The 24,835-nt window shown below is 50.1% G+C and overlaps 1 non-coding gene across 1 annotated transcript; it reads right to left on the bottom strand.

The window, feature by feature from the left end:
• Positions 1–22,037: 22,037 nt before the first annotated feature.
• TRNAC-GCA lies at positions 22,038–22,109 on the bottom strand. The gene has a single exon. It is a non-coding gene; the product is annotated as a tRNA-Cys (tRNA).
• Between the last annotated feature and the right edge of the window lie 2,726 nt (positions 22,110–24,835).

Raw genomic sequence — 24,835 nt, 5'->3', positions numbered from 1 at the left:
AACAGAAGTCAAGCTTCTCCCCAACCCCCCACCAGACCTTCCCATGAAATGCCCCAGTACCTTAAGCGGTAGCATTTCATGCAGAAGCAAGGGTCTGGATGCCGTGACCTCCTGATGCCCCACCAGCTCATTGGACAGGACCGCTGGTGGTGCAGAGCCTGCAGCTCAGACCCAGAGTTTTGTGACTGAGGTCAAGGATGGTAGGGAGAGATCCTGGACCTGGAGTCAGAGCCCTTGGTTTCAGTCCCTGGACAGTAACCTCTAACTGTGTGACTTTAAGTATGTCCTTTAACTTTCCTGTGCCTCAGTTTTCTCATCTGTATAATGGGGATAACATTGTTTACTTCACAGCTTAGTTTGTAAGTTAAATGAGCTTAATGCATGGAAAGTTCTTCCCTTTGCAAGGGGGTTAGTACATGCCCACTCTAGAGATGGGAGCAATGATTCTTTTGGTTAAAAGAGCGATTATTAGATTTGTTTGTATGGCCTACAGCCTGGCACAACTCTTGCATATAGTAGGTGCTCTAAGCCACAGCTGGTTATTGCCCAGGGGGCTGGGGTGGGGGCTAGCAATGGCTGAGAACTTGGTGCTATTTCACCCTGAAGTGGGAATTTGGGAAGCCTTCCTCTCAGTTTCAGCACATGCACAGTGTCTATCTGAGCGTGGGAGCACGGCTGACAAATGTCCAATGCACAAAGCAACTTAGCCCAGATCAGGAGACTGATCCAGCACCAGTGCATCGGCTTGAGAAACGGGTCTCGATTTCCATCTGCCTGTGATAAACAGGCGCTCTCGCTCGGGGGCTGCAGGCTGCAAGCTCCTAAGCCTGATGCTTAGGGCTTCGATGTTGTGGGCCCAGCGGGGCCCTGCACCTCACCCAAGGGCTCTGGGAGAGACAGTTGAACTGTAATCCCAGGGATTTCCTGGTGATGGCTGAGCACCGGGAGGCCCTACGGGCTGCTGGGAGATGGGATGTCATGGTTGAGAACAGCCAGGGGGACACCTCAGCTCCTTCATCCTTCCGGGACTCGGAGGTTTGGGGAGTGGGGCTCATTCTGGAGACTGGAAAAGCTGATCTGGCTGAGTCAGATTCTCCTGGGGCGCTTGGGCAGCCAGGTTTAGCAAATAAAAGCATAGAATGCCCAGTTCAATTTGCATTTGGGATAAAGAACAAATACTTAAAAAATATAAATAGATTGCTAATATTGAGCTAGATGCACTAAAAAATTCTTTGTTTATCTGATATTAAAATTCAACTGGGCATCCTGTATTTTACTTGGCAGCCTTATGGAGGCTCCGCTAGCACCAGATGTGTGACCCTGGGCAGAATGCCTTTCTGCTGATCTGTGTTCTGTCCAGCAGAGTCGAAATAAAGCGCCACACTTGTGGAGCTGTCTTGGGGACTGACAAGATTGTGCAGACCGGTGCTAGACAGTGGTGGCTCAGACTGAGGGCTCTAGAGCCAAGCTGCTTGCATTCCGATCCTGACTCTGTATTTCCAAGCTGTGTAAGCCTGGATATGTGCCTCAGTTTCCTCATCTGCAAAAAAAAAAAAAAAAGGATGATTTCCTCAAAAAGTTATGAGCAAGATTAAGTCATGGAATACATATCTAAGTGCTTCATAGTTCCTGGCACACACTAGGTGATATGTAAGGATTAGGTACTGTTTTCATGGTTTTCTTAGTATTACTAGTATCATTATTATTGATTGTCCCCTTTTAGTGGCCTCTTAAGGCTGTTCCCTTCTTAGCAGCCATCTTCACTTTCGTATGAATTATGGAACAGAACATCTTCCCATAGGGTAGTCATGAGCACAGGTTTGGGAAGGGATGATGGAGAGGGAGAATGAGAGCCTGAAGGAAAAGGGCACTGAAGACCATTGGCCGCAAACCTCACACCTGGTTCTTTGGAGAAGCCAGGTGGGGAAGAAGAGGGGGGAGCATTCAACAAGGAGTCAGAAAACCTGATTCTGCTGTGTGATCCCTGGCTGCCTTGACACCCAAACCCTGAAGGCCTTGGGAAGTGAGCAGACATAGACGTGGCTGACCTGGCTCCCAAGCTTGGAGGCAAGGGTTCCAGGGACCTCCTTTCAGGTGTCTGAAACCCAACATGTCCAAAAATAAACCCCTCATTATCCCCACACTCCAAACCTGTTTTCCCTGTAGTGGTCCCCATCCCACGTGACCGCAAGTCGACCCTTCCGGTTGTTCAAGTAAAAAACACACACCTCCCCTTGGCTCTGCTCTTCCTTCCACACTCTGCATCCAGTCCATCAGGAAATCTTTGTGGCTCTACCCAGATCCCACGTCTGGTGACTTCTCCCCACCCCTGCGAGGGCATCACCTAGACTATTGCAGCGACCTTCTCACAGGACCTCTCCAACCTTAAGATCTGGATTCTCACCTCCTCCCAAGTCTGACCATCAAGCGCTGGGCTGGACCAGAGTGATCCTCAGAAAATACATGTGAAATGAAGTGTGACTTTGCAGGGGAGATCGGGGGTTTGAGGGCAGGGGACAGGAGGCAGGCTCAGGCTGGACCTGGGCTCAGTGAGGCAGTACATGAAGACAAGCCACCAGGCTCTCTGCGTAGCTTCTCTAGGAAGAAACCATTTTCGCCAAGCTCATTAAGCTGGAGTCCAGATCTCCATCAGCAGCCTTTAACGTATCAGCATCTGCTGGGTAGAGGTCTCTCAGTGAGAAGCGGACAGGGCTCTGAGCAGTCCTGGGGAGAGGGCTCTACCTCTGTGGAGAGCTTGGGCATCAGCTCCCTGCCTCCCTGTCCCCCTGCATCTTCCCCAGTTCACACCCACTGCATCTACAGGTGGGCTAAGAATCTTGGTGGGGAGGACTGGGCTGATTTTAATGTAAATGAATCCTTCTTTCTTGCTCTCCAGAAGCCCCGAACTGCTCTAAAAGAATAATTAACGGGAATGAAAATGCCTGCTCCAGCTCTGAACAGCTTCTCTTGGAGAATCCACAGTTCTCTTCTTCCAGGTCCTGTGCCTCCTGTCCCTTCAAGCTCCCCAAGAATGATTTCAGCATTTCAGCTGCAGAGGGACGTCCCTGACCTTGTCCCCATTTTGGAGAGGCCATTTCTTGTAGGGTGGCTACCAGCGGGTCAAGGTCAGGAGAGGAAGCCAGTGGTGGTGGTGCGGGCACAGTCGGCCAGAACCACTCTGCAGGGACAAGAGGCATAGGCATTTGGTGGCCTTTTCTTTTCCTTCATTTTTCCATGTTGATTTAATTTATTTATTTGACTGTGTTGGGTCTTAGTTGCAGAGCGAGGACTCAGTAATTGCCTAGTACAGGCTTAGGTTCCCCTCTGCATGTGGAATCTTAGCTCCCCAACCAGGGCTCGACCCCCATCCCCTGCACTGGAAGGCGGATTCTTAACCACTGGACCGGGGAAGTCCCAGTGGCCTTTTCTGACAGAGATGGAGGCATCTCTCCTGGCCCAGCCTGTCTTTTCCACTCTCCTCCCCTCTGCCTCTCCTTCTCAACACCTCTTCTTCTTCCAAAGCTGATGGTAAAGTTGGGACAACCACCATCACAACTAACCCTTACAGGGCGCTTGAGACCAGGCATTTTCTAAGAAGTTTTCATGAACATCGAATCTTCACAACAATCCAGTAAACTGGCCACTATCACAATTCCCTTTTATGGAGGAGGTGACTGAAGCTCAGAGAGGTAATGTCACTTATTCAAAGTCACACAGCTAGTGAGAGCCAGAACCAAGATTCAGGCCAGAACACGTGACTCTGGAGACCTGCCCTGAGTCCTGAGCCCTGACTAGGATGGAGCGGGAAATCTGAGCTCACAGGCCAAGTTCTGATCCATTAACCAATCCCTCTCTCCTAATACTTATCCTCCTGGAGCCCTTTTCCTGCTGCTATCTCGCGTGCAATCATGCCTCCCCCTCTCCGCCCCGCTCTCTTTCCCCACAAACGGCCCTAATCACGGCTGATCAGCTCAGCCGTCTGGCAAGGATACAACGGGGACCTGCGTTCTCAAGTGAAATTAGACATAATAAAGAACAAGAGTGCTCAGCCTCAAAAGCCCTTGAGAAATCCCAGAAGCCCCCTTCAGAATCGCCAGCAAGGGCCCCGTTTACCTCCTTGGCTACAACTAACACAATCTGCTCCCCTTTAAGCCTGCCTTTCAGTTGCATGTCCTGGCCCGCTCACTTCCTGCTGGATGGCCCTGTTTTCCTATAGGGTTGAAAGATTAGTCTGGAGGCAGTATTGCACCCTGCATTCTCCAGGGTAAGGAGAGAGAGAATCAGAGTTCTGTGACTGACTGAACAGGCTTTTGTGGACTAGCCTGGGAGCCAGCCTGACTTTACAAATTTTATTTCTCTGGAAAATGCATTCTGGGTCCCAGCAACCTGGCTTATTCACTGACCGAGGTGGACATGGCTTATCAATTTGGCTTCTTGTAACCTCAAAATGCCTTTAGCATCGGCTCAGCTTCAAGGAAGATAAAAAGGCCCTTCTGCCCTCAGTCTTCCCGACCTCAGCTCTAGAAATATTAAGACACCCCCAACCTCTTCACCCCATAACTCACTTTGGAATGCTAGTAAATAGCCCAAGGGAAGGAGGGGTGGGAAAGGAGGAAGGAGACAGCTGGGTGTGTTGGACAGAAGAAAAGGAGATGGCCTCTGTGTTCATTTGCTGGGGCTGTCTTAACAAAGACCACAGACAGGGTGGCTTAAACAACAGACATTTATTTTCCAGAGGCTAGAAGCCTAAGGGCAAGGTGGGTTTCTCCTGAGGCCTCTCTCCTTGGCTTGCAGACGGATGCCTTCTTGCTGTGCCCTCACGTGGCCTTCCCTCTGGGTGTGTCTGTGTCCAGACTTTCTCTTATAAGGACACCAGTCATGTAGGATCAGGGTCCACCCTAATGACCTTATTTTAATTCAATTAACTCTTTAAAGACTGTACCTCCAAACACAATCACATTTTGAAGCACCAGGATTAGGACATCAACATATGAGTTTAGGGGGGGTTAATTCTGCCCCAACAGTAGCCATTTACCCATATGATTCAAGCACCCAGTATGGCCTGGTGTGTGTGTGCGTGCTGGGTCGCTTCAATTCTTTGTTGTATTCAACTCTTTGCGATCCTGTGGACGGTAGCTCGCCAGGCTCCTTGGTCCGTGGGATTCTCCAGGCAAGAATATTGGAGTGGGCTGCCATGCCCTCCTCCAGAGGATCTCCAAGCCCAGGGACTGAACTCACGTCTCCTGTGTCTCCTGCACCGGCAGGCTGGTTCTGTACCACTAGAGCTGCCTAGGGCCTGGCGGGGGATGTTTAAGCTTGACAGGAGGCGGTCCCCACACAACGTGAAGCATAATGGAAGGTGCAACGAACACCTGCTGTTCCCCCTACCTTTGGTAACTGATTATTTGGGATCCTGAGGCAGTGAAGTGTAGATAGAGACTGATGCAGCTCATGGCATCTGTAGAAACTTGATTGATACCAGGATGCTGCCGGCATCTTGGGATCAGGCCAAGAGTGTTGTACATCTAAAGACAGAGGAATTCCTTCAGAATCTAAAGTTTAGAGTTAAGCTTTTGTGAGTCAAAAATTCCTTCTCCCACTGGGTGGGTGTTTCTCACCCTCCGTCCCCTCAATGGCCAGGACAAGTGGCGAGTGCTTTATAGGAGGAGCAAGCCCTCCAGTGCCACTTACATCTGCAGTGTGAACATGTTTGTCTTTGAAATTCTCACCCAAGAATTTCATCTCCCTCTAGTGACTGGCCCATGTGTCCTGGAACCTTTTTGGATATATCTGGGGTTTACTTGGCATCCTCAAGTAAAGATATTGATTGGGTCATTTTATGGGTGTGTGTGCGAACTAAGTCACTCCAGTCATGTCTGACTTTTTGCAACCCCATGGACTATAGCCCCCCAGGCTCCTCTGTCCATGGGATTCTCCAGGCAAGAATCCTGGAGTGGATTGCCATCCCCTTCTCCAAGGGATCTCCCTGACCTGGGGATTGAACCCGAACCTGGCAGGAGGGTTCTTTAGCATTAGTGCCACCAGGGAAGTCCAACCAGTAGATTATCAGAAACCCCAAAAGGCAGAAAGCGAACCTGTCACCTATGGGAAAGCGAAACCTCTAAGCCCACAGAGAGCAGCTTAGTCCCAGGAAGACTCTTTGCTTCAATTAGACAGTGCAGGGCGACTGAGAACTGGATCCCAGGGAGCGAGTCAGGAAGAGCAGGGAAAGAGTGAATCTGATTGCAGACTCTCATTGTTTGACAGAGGAACCCATTATAGCCCCCTTCAATGGACAGGGCCCAAGATTTGGGTTCTAAGAAGACCTGGGTCCATATCCTGGTTGTGTGACCCTGGGTAAATCCCTTGATTCCTCTGGATCCTGTTTTTACATCTGTAAAATGGGGATGGTGAGGGACAGGGAAGCCTCATGCTGCAGTCCAGGGGTTGCGAAGAGTCAGACAGGACTTGATGACTAAACAACAATAAAAAAAATGGAGATACTCAAAAGACATCATCTGGAAAAGTGATGAGCCTGGTGCCTGGCACATCACGGGTGTTTAGTACATACCAGCTCCTTTCTTCCTGGTCTCCCTTCCCTTAATCTGTGTCTCTGGGTCTTTCCACACTCACCTTGTCCAGATAGGGTGACTGTCACACCTCTTCTTGTCCCTTCTCCATAGGGCAAAAGAGGCCTGATAATGCAGCGTAAGTTGAGAGTTCTTAGACTTTCCCGCCTATAAATCCCACCTAAAAATGGTTGGATACGGTGATATCCGAGTTGCTTCCTACCACGAATGTGATACTCTAGGTTTGCACAGTGTTGTTATGAGGCCAGAAATATTATTTTCATCCTATAGAGGAGAAAACAGAGGCACAAAAAGGCTGAGTAGCTTGTCTGAGATGGAGTTGACAAGGCAGGCTGATTTCCAGTCTCTGTGTTCATGACCATCCAGCCATTCTGTCTCTCTAGAAAGATCATGAGCGATTATTATAATAAAGATTCAGCTCTATAAGGATGTCTTATTCACAAAGAAGGCATCAGGGCCCATGAGTCATTGACAGTATTGTCTCCCATCCCTCCCCAGTCCTGGGAAGATGTCTGGGTGAAGGAGCCATGCTCTGGGCTCCAGGCTGGTGGATTTCTCCCACCTTATGTACTAACTTTCTTTTGCCTAACTGCCCATGAAGCAGCTTTGCTCTCCTGAGCCCTGGGGAAATTAGGCTGGAAATCAAATTGCTGGCCCTCCTGTGGTCCAGGTGGAGCCCATGGAGAAATGCTGCACCCCTTTGGAGAAGTCTCCAAGACCCTGGTCTTTGAGCTACAGCACCCAGAGGGTCCTGGATCCCCTCCCCAGTGCCCTGGCAGAGGGCTCAAGGGGAAGCCTGGGTATCTGGAGTTGGGGTGGTGGTGACAGCCCAGATGGAATTCAGGATGAGTCCAGGTAAGGGCCTAACGGGCTGCAGCCTGGGCTGAGAGCAGAGAGGAGTGAGTGGTATCCTGAGTCTCCATTGCACTCACAGCACAAGCCTAAGAGGGAGTCATGTAGACTACTAGCAATCCCAGAGGGCAAAAGATCCTAATTTTTCAGAGATGGAGACTGCAGTCCAGAGAGGGGAGGGAGCTGGCTAAAGCTCCACAACACACTGGCTTCAAAGTTGGGACTAAAGTGCATCTTTATAAACCTGGTGGGCACCTCCCCCACCTCTTGAGTCAATGCTGAGAGGTGTGTAGGATAGAGACCCTATCTCTGGATTCTAGTCTCCTTCCTGTGACCTCTTATTTAGCACTGCTCTGCCTGGCCAGCCCAGGGTTTCAGGCTTTAGAGTTCAACCTAAGACCTTATCAGAGAGGTCTTCAGCAGCCACCAAATTTATGGGCTTGTACAAGCCATTTGCCTTTAAAAACAACATATGGCTAAATGATGCCTGGACTCCTGCCCACTGTATTTCTTTTGCTAAGTGACCAAGCCAGAGATATTTCAGCTGGAGGTGTTTCCTAAAGCAAGAAAGACCATAATTTAGGAAGGAAGGGATGACTGAGGAATTAGCTTTAGCTGGGTACTTATTATGGACAGGCATGCATTAAAGGCTTTACATGCATTTAAATTTAAATGTCACTTAAATTTCATGTGAGTAGTGTGAAGCAGGTATTATTTAATTCTCATATTACAGAGGAGAAAAACTTAGGCTGAGAGAGAGGAATTTCTTTGCTCTAAAACATGGAGCTAGTAGGCACCAGAGCCAGGATTCACATTCAGTGCTGTTTGTCTTCCAGATTCCAACAGATATTGCACCAAATTGTTCTTTTAGGAAAATCATGAATGTAGGAGAGTTTCCCCCTAGTGAGGCAAGAACTTGGATGACAAACCCCAAGTCCCGAGCCTTAGAGGAGGAGGAACATAAGGACCTTAGGGAATCAGTCACCTGCTTGTCACTGGTGCTCTGAATTTCTCTTGTGATGTGGGCAAGTGCTCATCCCAGTGAGCCCATGGGACTGAATATCCAGAAGGGGACATTGAGATCAGAGTGGCCCAGCTTAAGGTAGCATTATGTTTGGGGCAGAGTTAGAACTTGAACCCGGGTCTCCAGTAGCTCAAGAGTTCTGGCGGCATCCCAGGCTCAAGGGAGCTGTCCGTGGTACCAACCCCATATCCACACTCTCTTCCTTGACTGGACTTCTTAGGTACCAACCTCATATCCACACTCTCTTCCTTGACTTGACTTCTTATCTAGTTTGGATTCCTGCCTCAGAATCAGGAGACAGTCTGACTATTGTTGCTGTTGTTCAGCCACTAAGTTGTGTCTTACTCTGAGACTCCAGGAACTGCAGCATGCCAGGCTTCCCTGTCCTTCATTACCTTCCAGAGTTTGCTCACACTCGTGTCCACTGAGTCAGTGATGGACAGAGACAAGGGTCTGAGAGGGCAAGGCCACACAGCAGATGTCTGTGCTGTTGGAGTTATCACACACTGTTGCCTGGAGGCTGTGCATTTCTAGATTGACATGTCAACTTTTCTCGTGTCTTTGGTTCACCACAAATGTTGTTTGAGACCAAGCTTTAAGTTTGTCTTGAATACTGACTCTGTTAAAGTAATAGAATGAAATATCTTACAAATGTGATATTTGCTCATTTTCAAGGTGGTTTTACTTTTAATTTTTAAAGTAGCCTTTTGAGCAAGACAGAAAGAATAGAAATTAGAGATAAAGCGGAAGAGATTCAGAGAGACTGAGAGATTTTCTTAGGGTCATCCAGCTATGGAGTGGTAGAATCAGGACTGAATCTGGTTTTTTGGTCTTCTTACCCTGATGTATCTTGTATGTGCTAAAGCGTGCTCGATCATGTCCAACTTTTTGTGACCCCATGGACTGTAGCCCACCACGCTCCTCTGTCCATGGGATTTTTCCAGGCAAGAATATTGGAGTGAGTTGTCATTTCCTCCTCCAGGGATGCAAACTGTGTGGGGACCCACAGTCTAGACCAAAGTTCCCTTCAAAGACCGGAGAATGAGCAGGAGGAACTTAGCTGAGGGTTGAGAGACAGAATGCCGAGGAAGCAAATGGAAATCAAAGTGGTGTTCACTGTCATCAGAGGGTGTCCTGACCACAGCACTCTTTCTCAGTAGTGTGTGGACCCTCCTTAGGGCTGGTAAATTCTGAAGATACGTGCAAGGTGGTTGTAACATATAGGTTGACCCGCAATCATGGGTCTCAACGAGGCTACACAAATATCTTTGCTTCTAAATCTGCTCATCTCCAGGTACGTCACTTCCCAAAGTGGGATTAGTGGAAATTTTCTGTAACCACTCTGTTTATGAGTGTGTGCATGCTTACAATTGGGCAGATATCAGCCCAGCCGTTCTCCCTTTCTCTTTTTCCTTTATCTGTTCCTTTCTTACCTTACCTTCACCCATGTCTTCATCGAAGCAGAGGTGGGTGAGGAACAGGTGACCAAGGACCCCAAGGAATGATGGTGAGGGCTGGCGGTGGGGGAGAGAAGCTGGGAATGAGGAGTTTCAGCATGACCATCTTATCCAATCAGGCGATGAAAGAAAGCTGCGTCTCCCCTCCTCACCCCTCACCCCACGCTTTATCTGTAATAAGCTCCCTTTTCCCAGATTGCCACGGAGGAGGAGAAGGTAGAAAATTATTCTTGTTCTGCTCCTAGAAAACTTTAAAATGCTATCACCATGGAAACTGCTCTTGAACAGTCGCAGAGCGTGCCTGTGGGAGAGGGTAAGGCAAGGGAGGGGAGGGGCTGGGAGGATGAGGAGAACATCGGTGTGAGATGCTCACAGGGTCTCCCCACCACTTCAGCTCCGTGAATTCTTTCTGTTCAGTTGACACATGATAGAACCAGGCTCTCTGGCCTGAGAAGTATTCCTTGGAGGTGAGCAGGCACAGAGACGTCCCTGGACTGCAGAGTGTATGTGTGAGAGTAGGGGAGGGGTAGAGAGATAAAACAAGACTTCTGTACTCAAAGAAATTTGTAAACTAGACAGGGAGGAAGAACTGACACTTCCAGAACTTGCAACATGCCAGGCACTTTATTATATACTTAAAAAAAAAATCCTGACACAAAGCCCATTTAACCCCCATTTTACAGAGGAGGAAGCTCAGTTTCTGGGATGTCTAACTTCGAAGACACATCGCCAGTCAATGCCAGTGCCTCCAAATAGTCCTGATGTTGCTGTTTATTCAGTGTTTACTCATATCAGGTACTTCTCTAGACACTTAATGGATTTATAACTCATATAGCCATGTGAACAAGGAATTTTTTTTTACCTCTAGGTTACAGAGGAGGAAACTGGAGCTCAGTGAGGTTGAAGAATTCTCCCAAAATCACATGCTAAGGAGTGGCAGAACCAGGATGAAAAGGCAAGAGGCAGGGCTGGGATTTGAATCCAGGTAGGTCTGATGCTGAGTCCAGCGCCTTTTTTAACCACATGTTGCAGCCAGATAATATACAGGAGAGTGAAGGGGATGAGGGAATACCAAGCATGAGCTGAGACCAGGGTGCTTCCGCTGGCCTGTTGTGCAGACCAAGGTCACATGGGCACCTATCACAACTTGTCTCTAAGGTACTGTTGACCCTGGAAAGTCTGATCCAGTCTCCTCACTCTGGAGGTGAGGAGAAGGCTCCATGACGAGCCCAAGGGACAGGGGCTTGGATAACAGCAGAAGATCCTATCTGAACCAAGAGACAGGAGAGTGGGGTAAGTGGAAGGGAATGGTTGAACAAAAGGGAACCTGTAATGGATAAAGCCCCTCACAGCTTAACTGGGATGTACTTCCTTTCTCTGAAGGAAAGGGGAAGGAAATATATCAGTCAGAATGGGCTAAGTGACACTGCAGTAACAAACATCCCCAAAGACCAGTGGCTTAATACTCTGAGGCTTATTTTTCATTCATTTATTTCTCATTGTATTACTTAGCCTTGGCTAAAGTAGCTAACCCGCATTTAATATTTCTCCCAATTCGGTGGGTTGGCTGGGTGGTTCTGGTCCATGCCAGTTCAGATGGGGCTAAATGGTTTAGGGTAGCCTCAATTACATGTTTGGAGTTTCAGCTGGGACAAACTGGACCTTTCATTATGTGGCCTCTCTCTGTCCATTCACATGGTGGCAGAAAAGTTTTCCAGCCACAAAAGAGGGCAAACTCCAGTGTGCCATGGCTTTACAAGTCTTTGCTTGCATAGCATTTTCTAACATCCCATTGGCCAAAGCAAGTCACATGGCTGAGCAGGCTCAAGGGGTATGGGAAGCAGCAAAGTAATGTTGCCAAGGGGGAGTTCATATAGGGGTGGGAGGAGTACTGCAGCCATATTCACAATTTACTGCATTCTGCTCCATCGAGTGTCAGCAGAGGCGATGGTTTGCGGGATGGGAGGTGGAGGGTCTGGCTCATGTCTTCCTCATTCCAGAGCCCAGGCTGGCTGTGGCTCTATCTTATTGCTGCCATGATTACTAAGTAGGAAAAACAGAGTGTGGTAAATTGCACGAGGGCGCTTAAAGTCTCCATCGAGGAGTGACGCGCTGCTTCTGGTCTCAATCCACTGGCCAAAACAGCTCATATGACCACACCCAGTTTCAAGGAGGGAGGAGTAGGACCCTACCACAGGCTTGGAAGGAGAACCACAGCCGTTTGAAGAGCCGCACTGTTGACGACTGCAGCATCTTACGGAATCCTACTATATGCAAGTTAAGAATATCATCTCAGGGTATTCTGGCATCTTTCTGTTTTCCGGCTAGTGAAGCGGAGTGGTTGAGAAACCTGCTTGAGATCACACATCTGATAAGAGGTAGAGCCAGGACTCAAGGAGAGGCAGGACCCCAGAGATGATGTGCTTTCCAGGCTGGTCATGCTTGTCCCCTACCTCCACAGAGAGAAGACAGAGAGAATTCACAGTTGACTTCGATTTCATGCAAGGAGGTGGGTAAGGTGGCCTTGACATCATTTATTCACTTAGTCAGCTATTCTCTCGATCCATAATTATTTAAATGCCACCATGGACAAGAGGAGGAGGGAATAAGACAGACCTGGTCCCTGCCTCCATGGAGCTTATTGCTTGAAATACCCACTTTTGATCCCAAAGGTCAAAGATTTCATGATGTCCTAGCTTTAGGAAGTGGGGAATTTCTAAGGCTGGGGAGGCTCACGGGGTTCCCACTCTAACAGGGCTTCTTCCCCTGATCGGCAGAGCTGTCTCAATACCTGGGCTTCATGGGAAGCCTGGGGAGCTGGCAACCTCAGTGCAGCATCCTGGGAGCACACGGCTCTGGAGTCATGCATTCCAGGCTGTGGGCAGAGCTTCTCCTGGCTGTCTCCTGCATCCAGAGAAGGTGTCGGGCTCACAAAGGAGTGGGAATGTTCTGGGAACCCACACAGGTGAGCGTCTCGGCAAGTGAGGGCTGGGAAAGGAGGCCATGGTCTTACGAAGCCACGAGGGCCCTGAGAGATCCCAGCCCCTGTCACTCCAGATGTATATTGTACCCAAAGAACTTTGCGGTCACCTGGCCCAGCCTTCTCCCCCCTCCCCGATCATGCTTCAGAGCTCAACGTTTGGCTGTTGCGTGCTCGTCACGTGGTCACCGAGCTCCCACAGGAATCAGTCTGTTCCAAAGTCCTTTTGATTTTTCTTGGCTACTTTGCTCAGGAGCCCACACAGCCCACATGCCAGCAGCCACGTGGAGCCAGCACACGCCAGGATGCCGCGTGTCCTGGGTGCAATGACACCCTTGTGGCAGACAGGCTGCTGGTGGGGAGGGGGTGTTTTTTGTGAGCGTGCCTAGCCCCAGGCAGATGGGCCCGGCTCTGCCGGGCTGTCAGTCAGAGACACCGAAGCCTTAACTCACTCTGGCTCCAACGAGTACAACTATTTATAAAAGATGAGGCCTGCGGGGGAACAGGGAGAGGCTGAGACATCTGCTCCCTCCGCCAGGGTGGCCAGCACTCGACCACACTCACCACCCACCTCAGTCTCACCACCCCGGCTGGAGGAGCGTTAAAGGCCCCATCAGCTCCCAGGTGAGCCCCACCAGGCCCAGCTCTCTGCATGCCTGTGTCCCACATGGGCCAGCTCAGGGATGTGACTGCAGGTGAGGGGTGATGCTCTGCTCACGGTGGCGGCTCCCTTGTCCTTCTCCCTTCCACATCCAGCTTCTGGAGGGGAGAGCGCAGTTTCCCTTGGAGGGCTGAAGCTGGTCTCCCTCCCTGAACATGCAGTGGCATCTGTTTGCCTCTTCTAGAGCTGGTCACCTGGGCTTATGTCATCTCTGAGACTGGAAGCATCTTGAGGGCAGGGACCATGGATGGTTCTTTAGTTCTGCCCTTAGGGTCCTACTGGAGCAGGTGCTTGCATCCAGCTCCTGTTGGGGCTGTACCACACTGTGGGGCGGGAGCTGGCTCTGGAGCCTTTTGGAGCAGGAGAGACCAGGGTTTGAACCCCAGCTCTGTGATCTGCTCTGCACCCTAACTGATCAAGTAGAAATGAAAGGAATGGCTGCCTCTCATGGTTGTAATAATAGTGTCTACTACCTGTTATGATAGTTTTCACTGTTCAGTGAATGACTGAGCTCTGACTTGAGGACAGAGGTAATAGGGAGCCACTGTAGGTGTTAGGGCAGGAGCATGGCACAATGGAAGGGATGTTGCAGAGACTTGGCAGCTGAAGAGAAGAAGAATAAGAAAATAATGATACAAAAAAACTCCATAACAATAAGAACGAAAAATTAAAGAGCGTTTTGGCTGTCCTTGCATCCTTTTTTCTTAATCAGACAGATCACCTGGAAGTCATTCTGGAACAAAGCCATGCGCAGGATGGAGAGAGTCAGGGAAGGGAAAGCATGTAAGGGGAGCAGGAAGACAAGGAACTGATGGGATCTGGTGGCTCAGGGAAAAGATAGGATGGAAAGATTGGCTTTAAGGGAGATTTTTGAGGTGTGGCCTTCTCTACTAATATGCCGGCAAAGCCAGAAAGGCAGCCATGTCAGCTAGGGTTACGTGTGTGGCTTTAGCTACTAGCCAGCTGTGTGATCATGGAAAAAGTACTGGACTTCTCTGAGCCTGTTTCCTCACCTCTAATATCCAGAGAATGTATTGCCATCCTCCCACACCAAACAAGCTCTGTTCCATTCTTCCTGCCCCTGGCCCAGGGCTACCCCTGGGAGGGCAATTGCACAGAAAACATCTTAGTCCATCTGAGTCCTTTCTTTAGGGTGGGTGGCTTCCCTTTGAAGGAGACATGTGAACTGGCCTTGAAAGCGGGGATGTGAGAGCTGGAAACTAGCAGGGAAGAGGTGCTCCTGGCAGAAGGCACAGCAGAAGGAGCGACATGGAGGCAAGGATGGGTCGAGCGCCTGACTTGGCTGCTGCCTCGTTATCTGTGCTTCTACCAGGTCTGTTATCGTACACTCTCCAGGCACCTGGTGGACTCCAGCACTTAGAGAGCACTTGCAGGTGGGGATTGCACCCATTTCTTAGTTGCGATAAGCTGAGGCAGAAGGATCACTGCCAAAAAGGGAGAACATAATTCGGAGGTCTTTTTGGCACAGTGGGCGGTAGCAAGGCTGTCAGGGAGCAGGCTGGAGGGGGAGGGTTTGACTGCAGTCACGTTAGTTTTGCTCCCAAATTGAAATTAAAGATCATTTCAATTCCGGATGCTGGAAATGTCTGAGTTCATTACTTACCAGGATTTTGTCCATGCTCTTGTTCTAGATTCAATTAGAGCAATTTAAGGTAATTAATTAAATTTGTTATTTGATTAATAAAGATAGAAATTCAGCTAAGTTGCTGGGAAGGAGAATGCCACATTGGGATTTGCTAGCAAAGGTTTGGGAAGACTCCTCTCTTCCTCCTTTCTGCTCCCCCAACCCCAACTTACCCACCATATCATCCATGGACCCCCTACCACTCCAGTTTCACCAAGGAGTCAGAGGTTCAAAGTCAAGGCTCTGTGTGTAATTGTGTTCCAAAAGGAGCAGGAAGGCTGGGCTAGCTGGATAAACGTGGTCTATGGGGGAGAAGTAGGGAATGAGGAAGAATGCCACTAAGGCACTGCTTTACTTGGAGTGGGTAGGAAGATAAGTAGGGGCCAGAGGGATTGCAGCAGGCTGGGAAAAAGCTGGACAGGCACAGAAGCTGGGGGCTGGGAAAGTGGCAGGAAGTCAAGGGCCAAACTACAGAGGTAGGGTAGGGAAGAGGGGAGAGGTGGGGCTGCCCAGCAGAGGCTGGATATAGATATTAGGTGCCAGCATTGACAGTGGGTCAAACCAGGAAGGAAAGGTCAGGCCAGACACCAACATGGAAATTCAGTGTGGGTCCAGGCTTACAATTTAGAGGATTTCTAAGTATGATACAAACCTTAGAAATTCCATAACATCCAGATGAGTAGATTTGATGATATCAAAAATACCTTCATGGAAACAAGTGCTGTAAGAATCAAAATACTTTCATGGAAACAAGTGCTGTAAGAATCAAAAGGCAAATGAAAACATGGGAAAATACTTGAAGCTGTTATCGCAAACAGAGGCTGAAATCTTCAATATATAAAGAGCTTCCACAGATCAATAAGAAAAAGAAAACCATGAGAAATGTGGAAAGTGATTAGGTATGGACAGTTTCTGGGAAAGGAACTACCAACAGATTTAAGCATATGCAAGGTTGCTCATTTTCTCCTGTAATAGGAAAAGAGAAAATTAAAAATAAGCAGAGATACCATTTTTATCTATCAGCTTGAGCAAGGTTAAAAAATATGATATACTGAGTTGGAATTGGTATGGAGCAATAGGTACTCTCCAGTAACGTTGGTCCTACTTCTATGGAGGACAACTTGTTATCTATCAAGATGATAAGCATACATATTCCCTGACCCAGGGATTCAGCTTCTTGGAACTTATCCTACGTATAACATGATAATTTATCACAGCACTATGATAGCTTGATGAGAAAGAGCAGAGAGGATCATGAAGAGGAGACTGGTGAATAAATGATCCAGGTAGTGGAATACTATGCAGGCATGAAAAAGAAAGGAGCAGCTCTCTATGTCCTGATGAGAGAAGATCACCAAGACAGGTTGTTGGGTGAGGGAAAAAAAAGCAAGGTCCAGAACTATGTGTATAGAATGCTGCTACTTATGCAATATAGAAAAGACTATAAGTATGTGTGCGTTTTTACTTATAAAGGTGAAAAGTCAGTCACTTGAATCTGGGAGCAATAGTTGCCCTCTGGGGAGGAAAACCAAGTGACTGGGAGACAGGAAAGGAGGGGACTTGCTTTCCTGTATATTAACCCTGTTATGCCTTTTGAATTTTGTGCCAAGTATATGTGCACCCTATTTAAAAGAACAAATCGAATAACAATTTAAAAACTAAGCTAAGCAGGCACAGACAGGGTCAAACACCTAAATCTCAGATGTCTTCCACAGAGGCTACCCTCGGATTTTAGATTCCTTTTCATACAGATAGCCCTGCATGGTATCTGTATGATACCACGGGATACAGATGGGATACAGGGTACTTGGGAGCCCCACCTCCTAAAGTGATGTGGAAGCATCTCTTTACTCAGAAGGTAGACTGGATTAGCATATAAGGGGCCATGGAACAGTTTACGTGGCTTATCCCCCCAGGCTCAGGCCGGATGGGGTGCAGGAGGGATGGGCTTCAACCATGATGGAGCAGAAAGAACCCGAGTTAGGAAACCCAGTTCCAGCCAAAGCCCTCCTCATTGGGCCTTCAATTTCCCAACTGCAAAGCCGAGCCATTTGGGCCAGATGGCTTCGATGGGCCCTTTGAACTCCGAGAAGCCAGCTCTGGGGAGTGGTGCTTAGGAGGTCTCATCCAGGACTTGGAGGAGCAGTGGAGCTGGCGGACCCAGAAGGACAGGTGGGCCGTAGTGTCCCTTTGTCATCTCTCCTACGTGGCATTTGTGGTTTATGAGAAGCTCTCACAACCTCTTCTCACTTAGGGCTTATAGCAACCCACGAGATAAGTGATGGTTATCCCTATTTTCCAGATGAGAAACTGAGGCTCAGAGAGACAAAGAATGCTTCCCAAAGTCACACACCTAGGAGGATTCAGATCTAGTCTGAACGACTCAAGGCATCTTCTTCTCTCATGCCACAGCGACCTCCTCCTTGCCTGCTGATTTTTTAAAAATAATTTTACTATTTATTTATTTTTGGCCATGCTGGGTCTTCATTGCCGCTCAAGCTTTCCTCTCGTTGTGGGGAGCGGGGGCTACTCTCCAGCTGCAGTGCGCAGTTTCTCCTTGCCGTGGATTCTCGTTTCAGAACGCGGGCTCTAGGGCTAGGGCTTCCGCAGTTGTGATGTGTGAGCTCAGTAGTTGTGACTTCTGGGCTCTGAGCACAGGCTCAACAGTCGTGGCTTAGTTATTCCACGGCATGTGGAATCTTCTTGGATCAGGGATCGAACCCATGTCTCTCGCATTGACAGGTGGATTCTTTACCACTGAGCCACTGGGAGGCCCCGGTTAATTTAATTTTATGGTGGAGTGGAGAGGGGCCGCATCTGCCCCAGCTCTGGGAAGCCAGCCTAGCTCTAGATCCTTGCCCTGTAGATCCTCGTGGTCAGGCCTCAGCAGGACCCTCCAGTGGCCATTCCCACCCCCCGACACTCCAGGTGATGCTGTGACACACCCTCCTCCTCTCAGCCTTATAATTAGACATGGAGGCCTTGGGCAGTTGACTTGCCTCCCCCCTACTCCAAGCCCATCCCTCCTCCTCCAGGCGATCTTACAGAGACCTCAGGTCTCCCACACGGACTCCTCTCTCTCTCCAGGCTCGGTGAAAGGGCATGAGCCTGAATGGGAAGCCATTTCTCCCTGTCCATAGCCTGTCCAGTTCCTGCTGCGACCTCAGCTGCCATCCTTTCTTATCTCCTGCTGTATCCAAGACAACCGACAGCTCCTACGAGGCAGTAAAAAGAGAAAGGTGTGGCAGACAGGGTCAGTTCGACAGTCACAGCTTCCTGGCTGAGGGAGCCACCTGTTCTGTCTGAGGATCTCATGGTGGGAGGGAGCAGACTAGGCTGTTCGTGAAATTCAAGGAGGTGTGGTGGTGGTGGCAGGGGGCTTTAAAGGCACTGAAAAAGAAGCTTCTTTAAACACCAGTGCCCCAGGCTCTGGCTGAGCCAGCCTTTATGGAGAGTTGGGAATGGTATGAGTGTAGAATCAGAAGAACTGGGTTGGATGCCTTCCTCCAGCCTGACCAGCTGTGTGAACTCAGGTAGGTTTCTTGACATCTCCGAGCTTCTGTTATGACTCTGCTCATGGACTCACTGGGAGTCCATGGGACTCACTAAGTCATGTCTGACTCTTGCAACCCCATGGGCTGTAGCCCATCAGGCTCCTCTGTCCATGGGATTTTTCCAGATAAGCATACTGGAGTGGGTTGCCATTTCTTTCTCCAGGGGATCTTCCTGACCCAGGAATCGAACCCAGGTCTCCTGCACTGAAGGTGGATGCTTTACAACTGAGCCACCAGGGAAGCCCCTGGAGTCATTAGGGGCCTGCAATGAAACTTACTATATGTTGTAAGCACGGAAACTTCAATGCTGAAGAGCATGTGCTCTGGGGTCAGAAAGGTGGGGTTTGAATCCCCGGCTTCCCTGATCGCTCAGCTGGTAAAGAATCCACCTGCGATGCAGGAGACCTTGGTTCGATCCCTGGGTCGGGAAGATGCCCTGGAGAAGGGAAAGGCTGCCCACTCCAGTATTCCGGCCTAGAGAATGCCATGGACCGTACCGTCCACGGGGTCGCAGGGAGTCGGACATGACTGAGCGACTTTCACTTTCACTTCCTGCTCTCTGAACTCAGCCAAACGACTCCTCTGTGTCAGGCCTTTCCCTGTGCAGTGAACACCCCACAGATCAGGGGCTCAATCCACAGCCACTAGTTTAGCTCATGGGTTTCGAGGGTGAGCACTTTTGGTTGGGGCCAGCTGAGCAGTCCTCCAGGCCTGGGGAGGGCTCGGCTGATCTTGGCTGGGCTCGCTCGTGTGTCTCCTGTCAAGCTGGTGGGTCCCCTGGGACTGGCTGATCAATTTGCATCATTTGGGATGAATAAAACTTCCGGGCCTCACTGCATGCCGTCTCTCAGCTGCCATCACGCTAGTTTGGGCTTATTTATGCCCCAAATTCTTGAATTAAAGAGCTTCAAAGGTGCCCAGAGAGCAAGCCTCAATGTGCAAGCATGCTTCAGGTTTCTGCTGGCAACAGGCTAACTTCTGCCTCATTGGCCTCAGCAAGTCATGTGGCACAGCCCTGAGCCAAGACGGGAGGGCACACCGAACGGCATCCCACGAGCAGATCCGGGGCCATCACTGAAGCAATCTATCACTGCAGCCTTGGGCCTCAGTTTCCTCTGTAAAATGAATATAATCTTGTATCTTTCTCAAGAGATCGTCGGGAGGCCTAAAATGAAATGAGCAAATGTATGTAAAATGCACACATCTTTTCAGTACTGAGAGAGAATGAGCAATGCACAAAGTGATCTGTTAGCACTCTTATCAGCCGGAGCCTTGAGAGAGAGTCAAAACCCCACGTGGTGGGCTCTGGGGTAGTGAGCGGGCACAGATTCCTGAAGGACAGCTGTGGGCCTGCTTCACCTCTCAGAGGAAATGGGCAGTGCCAGGGAAAGTCAGTACTATGGAGGGGGGGCGGTCTCTTCACTTAATACCCTGGCTACAGGGAAAGGGGTGCCCACTGCAGCTCCTGCTGGGGATTTGGCCCTGGGGTCTGCCCCAGGATCCAAAGGATGGCTTTGCTTCTCCACTTCTCTCCCTCCTCCTGGGCTCAGGCTCTTCTGGATCTGTAAGAAAGCTGTCAGCTTGTCAGGGCCTGTGCTCACCTGTTGTGCTTGGTTTTGGGAGGGACTTTAAGTGGCCCTTAGAGCCTCACTGGTGGCTCAGACAGTGAAGAATCTGCCTGTAGTGCAGGAGACCCAGGTTTGATCCCTGGGTCAGGAAGATCCCCTGGAGAAGGAAATGGCAACCCACTCCAGTATTCTTGCCTGGAGAATTCCATGGACAGAGGAGCCTGGCTGGCTACGGTCCACGGGGTTGCAAAGATTCGGACATGACTGAGCGACCAACACTTTCACTTTAAGCAGCTGTTGAGCTGGAATCCTAAATCTTCTCCCCGTCGAAGCCCATGTGGATCATTAGGCAAGTCTATGTGTCATGCTCTCTGCAATACTGTGTCTGGCACAGCCCACATTTGCAGGGTGGTGCATGACCTTCACAGGTCCACTGCGTATAAGGTGGTAACTGGCAGTACTGGGCACGTGATCTGGAGTTGGAGTTGGCCTCTGTGATGTCACTATGAGCCAGCCCGTGTCCCTGGATAATTGTTACAGCTCTGGGAAAAATCCAAGAGGCTGCCATCTTGGTGAGCTAGTGCAAGCCATCCACAAGGAGGGGAGGAGAACTAACCTTTGATCAGACCTTTGAAAACAAGATTCACACAAGTGCCTCCACAGACCTCAGCTTGGCAACCACAGGTTCCAGGGGTCCTTTCTGAGCTCACCCAGGCAGCCCCAGGGAGGTGGCTGGTCATCCATTCATTCACTGAATCTTCATTCTCCCTCATGTATCAGGCCCCAACCCAGACACTGGAGCTAGGACGGTGAGCCACATCGGATGCGGGTCCTGCCCTCACAGAATTCACGGTCTAAGGGAGACAGAGATTAACTGATCACAAGAATAAATGTAAAATTATATGGCCAGATGGTTTTCTTTTTGAAATATTAATCTTCCCTCCTTCCCTGGCATTTCCTCTTCTTTTATAGGGCATTTGGACTCAGAACATTCACTGCCTCAGGGGACAGATGACCCACCAGAAGTTAGAAGTTGGTTCTTGTCTTCTGAGTGTCAAAAACTGATGTCTGTGTGTGTATGTGTGGGAGCGGGGGTGGTGGTGAAAAGAACCAAATATTTGGAAGATGCGGGATGCTCCAAGTCCCCAGGCCAGATGATGCTTCCTCGGCTGAGGGAAGGTGAGTGATGGGAGGAGTGTGGGGGTGCGTGTTGGAGATGGGCCATGTGCTTGCCCTGACCCCTCCCTGTTTTCTGCTGAAATAGGTTTGGAGGATCTGGGAACAGAGAGGACCTCCCGGTCCCCAGGCTAGAGGCTGAGGAGTTGGAAAAGACTCCGTCTTTTCCCAGAGCAAGTGTAGCATTGACTGTCTGGAGACTCAGAGCACAGTCCTAGGGCAGCCTCAAGTCTTCTCTGCCCACCAGCTAAGCCTCACTCTGGAGGCAGGGTAACCAATCCACCCAATTCCCCTGCTGCTGGACCCCTCCTGGACTACCAGGTGGGCTGTGCACCTTTTGTTTGGGGGAGGAAAATGTTTATCTGAGGTTTTTTTTTTTTTTTTTTCCACAAGCATATTAGTCACTGAAGCTCTTGGGTCAGTCCGACTCTTTGCGACTCCATGGACTGTAGCCTGCCAGGCTCCTCCGTCCATGGGACTTTCCAGGCAAGAGTACTGGAGTGGGGTGCCATTTCCTTCTCCAGGGGATCTTCCCTACCCAGGGATCGAACCTGGGTCTCCTGCATTGCAGACAGGCGCTTTACCATCTGAGCCACCAGGGAAGCCCTAAACAGTCCATGGAATTCTCCAGGCCAGAATCCTGGAGTGGGTAGCCGTTCCCTTCTCCAGGGGATCTTCCCAACCTAGGGATCAAACCCAGGTCTCCTGCTTTGCAAGCAGATTCTTTACCAGCTGAGCCACAAGGGAAGCCCAAGAATACTGGAGTGGGTAGCCTATCCCTTCTCCAGTGGATCTTCCCAACCCAGGAATTAAACCGGGGTCTCTCTCATTGCAGTCAGATTCTTTTACCAGCTGAGCCGCAAAGAGAATACTGCATTATTGCAGCGGCCACTTCCCTGCTCTGCCCAGCCAGGAGCATCCTGTTAAACATCAGTCAGGTCTTGTCATTCCTCCGCTTAAAGTCCTCTGAAGGCTGCCTTCTCACTTAGAACAAAAGCCGGGGCCTTAACCCACAAAGCTGATGGGATCTGGCCCCTCACACCCCCTACCATCTCTTCCTAACCTAACTCCTCCTTCTTCCTCATCCTGAAGTACCATTGACATTCCTGCCCCAGGGCCTTTGCACTTTCTATTCCCTCCGCCTGGCACTCTCTGTTCCTGAGATCCAAGCCCTCCTCCAGGGGATCTTCCCAACCCAGGGATCCAACCCAAGTCCCCCGCGGCTCCTGCATAGAAGGCAGAATTTTTACCGCTGAGCCATAGGGGACGCCCCCTTGAGCCCGGCAGCACCTGACATGGTTTTCTGACAGCCAGACATGCCCTGGGCTGCTGCCGCCTCCTCTTACCCGCCCCTCCCCATGCCCTGAAAGGTGAGTCAAGTATGAGGAGTGGGTAGAGGAACCACTGGCTCAACTCTCAGCTACAGGGTTTCCACAGTTCCCAGAGCTACTGTGGGCTGGGCTACCCGCGAGGAGCCGGCCTTCCGGACACAGGGAGGCTTCGAGTCAGAGTGGGGGAGGGGGTGTGGGGGGGCTCGGGGGAGGTAGGAGGCGGGGATAAGCTTGGCCACGCCCCAAGCTGGGGCCGTGACCTGACACAATGTCCGCGCTCTCTCTGAACGTTTCCTCTTTGGTAAGATGAGGACCACTGTCCATGTTTCCTGGGGAACTTGTCTTCTTGCAGTGCCCATCGAAACTGGTAAGTCTGGTTTTTTCATTCATTCAACAAAAATTTCCTGAGCACCTACTCTGTGCCGGGTACCATTCTAGGTGCTGGGAATACAGTGGTTAGCAAAATAGCATTGTTGTCCTCATGGAGCTTATGTTTTTTGGCATAAACAGCAGGCAGTTGAATAATGTATAGTGTAATGTCAAGTGGTGAAAAAATCCCTGAGGAAAAAGTAAATACAGAAAAAATAGCAATTGGGGGGTGATCTTTGGAGTGGGATGCTCAGAGAAGGTGATGGAAGAGGAGGAGATAGTATTGGGCACTCCGCTGAATATCGAGAAGGTACAGGCCTCAGGTCCCAGGGATCTCAGGAGCAGAGACCGCCAGGCAGAGGGAATAGAACGTGCAAAGGCCCTGGGGCAGGAATGTCAGTGGTACTTCAGGATGAGGAAGAAGGAGGAGTTAGGTTAGGAAGAGATGGTAGGAGATGTGAAGGGCAAGAGCCCATCAGCTTTGTGGGCTAAGGCACTGGCTTTCGTTCTGAGGGAGAAGGGAGCCTTCAGAGGACTTTAAGTGGAGGAACAAGACCTGACTGATGTTTAACAGGATGGTCCTGGCTGGGCGGAGCAGGGGAGTAATGCGGTGATGGCTGCAGCAAGGGAGTAATGCGGTGATGGCTGCTGCAGTAACACAGGGGAAACACGATGGCAGCTGGGCCCCAGGGTGGGGGTCGGGGTAGGAAAAGGTCAGATTCTGGGTGTGTTCTGGGTGAGATTTGAGCACTCGGGACCCCCCTCCACAGTGGCCTGCCTCCTAGGTCCCACCCCTGGAGTTGTCTCCTAGTTCTCCATCCCTAACAGGGATGGGCCTGCGTTCGGCCTTTCTGCGGGGAGGTGCTGATGGGGAGCCAGTCTTGCTCCTGGCTGGCGCCTGGCATGGCCAGGGCAGGGCTGCGTCAGCTGCCAAAGGAAACTCCCTCCCCAGAAAGAGGGCAGGGGATGTCGGGTATGGATGCCTAGGCGCACACACTGCTTCATTCATTGAACAAATATTTACTGAGCATTTACGATGTGGGAACAGCTCTGAACAAAACAGACAAAACTCCTGACCCCACAGAGCATCTTTTGTGGAGGGAGAGAGACGCCAAACAGGTAAGTGAGTGAGTGATATAGTTCATCAGAGTTCGGTAAGTGCTATGAAGAAATATAAGGCAGGGAGGTACTCCACCCCAACACTCCATCTTCTTTACCTGCTCAGCTTTCCTTGTCTTCCACGACACTTGGGTCCTTCTAATATTCTATATGAATTATTTCCTTATTAAGTTTAAAGTTAACTTTCTGCATGCTCCCTCCCGGGTCTCCTGCAGGAAAAGACACCCCATCAGAGCCAGGCTCTTTGTGAGTCTGGTTTATGAGTTCACAGCATGAATGAGTGGGATGGGAGGGGTGAGGAGGAGAGCAGTCCCCTCCCCCGCCCAGAACCTTCCTACCCTTAGACCAGCAGCTCCAGTCCAGCAAAGGGACATGGGGGGCGGTCCTCTCCACTCCCTACCTGGTCACCCAGGCTGGGTGTTGGCAAGTGGGTGGGATGGTGCAGCCTGGGTTATACTGGGCACAAGCTCGTCCTGGAGCCCACCAGGAGTCCTCCTGCATTGCCAGGG

The sequence above is a fragment of the Oryx dammah genome, unplaced genomic scaffold (genome assembly GCF_014754425.2).
Source record: "Oryx dammah isolate SB20612 unplaced genomic scaffold, SCBI_Odam_1.1 HiC_scaffold_17, whole genome shotgun sequence".
Taxonomy (NCBI): domain Eukaryota; kingdom Metazoa; phylum Chordata; class Mammalia; order Artiodactyla; family Bovidae; genus Oryx; species Oryx dammah.
The sequence above is the reverse complement of the archived record's forward strand: the minus strand, read 5'-3'. Positions and strand labels throughout refer to the sequence as shown.